Genomic DNA, 4,253 nt, shown 5'->3' on the forward strand with positions numbered 1-4,253 from the left:
ACCCTCTCCATGTCTATAATCTCTGTTCTCCTCCTTCTGTACCCTTCTGACCCGTGTAAGGTCTTGTCCTTTATGGCTCTGCCAACATTGATGATTACCCTGGCTCCCACTGGACTGTATTCAAGAGGGCATCCTCCTTCATGTGGTATGGAAGAGGAAATTGCACCTCACACAACATTTTTGACTTCCATTTTCTTGCCAGGCTGCTGTGGGGGGATGTTGGGACCTGCCCAGGTGAGTTAAGTACTGCCCCAAGCAGGGGCAGACCTGGTGAGCTGCCATGTATCAGGATGGACATATCAGGATGATCTGTGTTTGGAGGGCAGATGTGGAAAGATGTAAGGAGTACAGCACATGAGCAAATCTACTACTTTGCTATTAGGGAGGTTTGCCTGGATTTTTGAGCCATAAGGAAGTGAAAATCATCACCTGACATGCTCCTCTATGGCCAGATCCTTTAGTGGGGTTCCATACCTCTGCTCCTGCACATAACATTTCCAGAGAAGTGCCGCCTGGACCGGCATTACCTAGATGGGATTTGTGCCAGCCTTTTAAAGGATCAGTCCTTCAAACACCAATTGCCAGGAAACAATTATTCCTGTGGGGGAATTCTCTGCACTTGAAGTCAGCTATATTTCACAGCTCTGATGTCATGGGAAAGGTTTTATAGTGGCTCATGCTGAATTATAGCTTACAAGAATGATATCATAGCTGTGAAATACAGCCCTTTACTCTCCCCTGCAGAGATGTGTCCAAAATGCTGAAATAAGGGCATGATCCTGTAATGTCCTTCTTGACTGCATAGCCTTCATGATGCAGCAGAGCAGCTAAGCCCCAGCAGCTTCCCTGTAAGTGGCAAGAGAGGAGACACACCTTTACAGACCCTGGCTTAAGCGTGCAACTGGGGTAAGTACCAGCTGAATCCAGGGTGTCTCTGCCCTATGGGTGCTGATTACTTTTTTATGGGTCATAATGATAAATTTAGTAGAGTGAATAAAAAGGACAGAGCACTACACTCTGAGCTGAGCCTTTAGCAGAGTGAGCTCTTGTGGATCTTAAACGCCATTCTGTGCTCCAGTCCCAGCGTCTCATGCTCCAGAAAGGTCTCTGCAATGGAACAGTTCTTTTTGTGCAATCTCTCTTTATTTCGAAAACAAGTCATTCACCAGGGAGATTTTATTTTCTTTAAGTGTAGATGTGCAAATATAACTGATGGGACCCAGGGATGGGGGCTGAAATTTTTTTCTTCACATTGCACAAAGTCAGGTAAAAAGAGGCACTTTAAACATGGCATTTCTCTCAACCATCAGGTGGTCAGGTGGCTGGGGAACTTGCTGCATAATCAACTGTCAAGAGTGAAAAACAATTTTAGTGTACAACAGCCTCTGACAACTGGCTTAGCTCTGCCAGTTCAAATGTATAGCAAATCTGGGCTTTTTTACAAGAAAAAAAGGAATGTGCACATCCAAGCTTAAAAAAAAATCCCTGTGTAACTTTAGCTATGGTCGTAGTTAAGATAAAAGCAATGTCACTTGCAGCTATAGAACTTTCTTCAGTGTGACAAGCTGCAGATCTGAAGTTTATGTTCATGCCTCTTTGAAAGATTGCTCAGACAATTGCTTAACCACTATAAGTATCTATTTCAAAATTATTTCCCCCAGGTGATAATAGTCATAGTCAGACTTTCTATTCACCCTCTCCAACACTTCATTAATGTAACGTCTTAATGTGAGAACTCAGTGCAAATTCACATCCTTCCAGAGCAATATCCAAGTATTTCAACTATAAATCAAATAGGAAATGCATCCATTGGAGTAACTCCTATGAATCAGGGAGCCCTGCCCTGGAGATGCCTTTCTGGCATAGTGACAGGCATCAGGTACAGATTCCTGACATGAGGAGCCCCAAAGAGGTTCCACTTCTGCTCCTCCTCAGCTCTGTGGGTTGTAATGGTCTTCCCAGCAGGTTGTTAAATAAACCAGACTAGCAAAGAGCCTTCCCATGAGAGGCATCATCAAGGAGAGGGAAAACAGCTTTTCCTCATTCCTGTCTGTTCAACCCCATAGTAGTCACTCCATCAGCAGATTCTCAAAGGAATATTCTTTATAAAGCGTACTAGAGTCTGGACTTTAGGATAATTTCTTTTCTGAACCCATGCATTCAAGTATCCTACTGTATGAATTTATACATCCTGGATGTTATGGGCTGCTGATAATTAGATTTTAAATAGCTTCTAAATAGGCTAGCAACCATTGGCATCTCTGAAGTTTTTGATACAACCTTTAATCAAATGGAACTGGCAGTTTAATAGATCCTTTATTCCCTGGTCATCGAGGTACAGTTTCATTGTTCAAGTGCTGCATACAAAGCTTCACAGGTTTGGATTAAGGTCCATTAGTATACTGGAATGAATATCAACTGTGTTTTGAAGAACTGGTAACATCCTGTTATTCTCTCACAGAAACTGAATGGGCAGGTGAAAGTTAATATTTGCTTTGGCATTGCATTTAGGAAACTGAGAATGGGAAATGTTTTAGGGCTTGAGGCATGTTTGCTTATTTATTTATTTATTTATTTATTTATTTCTGTGACACAACAAATTGCCTCTATCCTTACGGAATTTGCTTACGTTCTTAGAGAAAGATGCACAGAGAATAGACCCTACTCTCTCAGTCTAGCAGATTACACTATGAATGCACAAGTATATGTACCTTCACTGCCCTCAAATCAGGTCTAATTTAGAGCTGTTGCTAGAAAGATACAAACTACTCCCTGGCTTCATCATCATATGAAGTGTTTACCAGCAGTATCTTTGGAAGAAAAGAAGGTTTCTACCCTGAAAGCTCTAATTTATATTTAATTTTGTAGATGACGTGAGAACACATTAAAAATATTCTGACATCATTTTCTAGATGCTTAACCAATCAGCACCAATTAAGTCTGTCAGGCTAACTGCGCCCGCTTAAATCCCAAACAATTCCACAGAGCCAAGTGGAAGTGACAGTACCTGGATAGCAGGCTCCAGATTCACAGCTTCCCTACATAGGAGAGTCACTTCCTAGCCCCCAGCAAGACCCTGCAGTGAGGGAACCCTCTTTACTCACGTAGTCTTGCTGGAAGGACTCTCCCCTGGCTCAAACATGATGTGCAAGTGTTAAATCTGTCAGGTCTGTGACAGGGGAAGACATCAACAACTCATTGTCAAAGCCTGAGGAACCAAAGGTGAGGAAAGCATTAATGGGGGAGCAGAAAAATGGCTAAATAGTGACTTCTGCATTTACTGCATCAGATGTGAGAGTCTGGGGTATGGAATGAAGCATTCTAGGTAAAGTTCTGGTGATCTGCTGCTTGGATTTTACCTTATTGCAAAGTCAAAGGAGAAATGTCCAAGTCCCTAGAGGAATTTGAATTAGTCAGAGAAGCCAGGACCCTAGGGTGTCCTTGGGGCCATCCTATCTAATGTGAAGAATGTGATTCTGCTATCCTGGAAGCAGACTGCAAGGAAATTATTAAGTCTCTAAGGAAAATCTGAAAAAAAATTACTTTCTTACCATGGAGGGGGAAAGGTTAAAGTGACATTAGTTGCTCAGAGAAAAAAAAAAAGTATTCCAGCTAACTTCAAAAAATAGAAGCTTCCAAATTTATTATATTCACTTCTTTTCAGTATCATATTAATATATTTTAATAAATCATATTAATACATTTTCATATATTTTTATGAATTCAAATAATTTCTTGCTGGATATTTTCAGTAATAGCTAAGCTTCATGTGCTCAGAAGCTGTAACACTGCAGACTTGTCCATAATTGACTTGGACTTAAATCACCGTTGTTAAGTTTGAGCTTACTTTACAATTATGTCTCTCTTATGAACATTTAAATCTGAAAGTATTCATCTAATAATTTTCTCAAGTGTGAATAAGCTTTTACAGCACTGAAACCCAAATGCTGTTTTTTCTTTATTGTCCACAAGGCTTGCCTTTGTAAATATCAGTCATAAATGGAACAAAATGCCACTTTTCCAGTGTAAAGATAGATGATGAAATTTTAATCTTCTGATAACTTTTTTTTATATCTTTGTTATATAAACCCATATACTCTAGCGATCATTCCTGCAAATACACCACTGAAATAGCAAAACAGAACAGAGCCAAGAGAGAATTCAAACTGAAAGATTTGTAGATTTAAACTAGAGGTACTTTATGAAGACATCAAGTACACAATGTAATTGCAGCCAGCAGCCGTTGATTATAA

This window comes from Geospiza fortis, unplaced genomic scaffold (assembly GCF_000277835.1).
Source record: "Geospiza fortis unplaced genomic scaffold, GeoFor_1.0 scaffold58, whole genome shotgun sequence".
NCBI classification, from domain to species: domain Eukaryota; kingdom Metazoa; phylum Chordata; class Aves; order Passeriformes; family Thraupidae; genus Geospiza; species Geospiza fortis.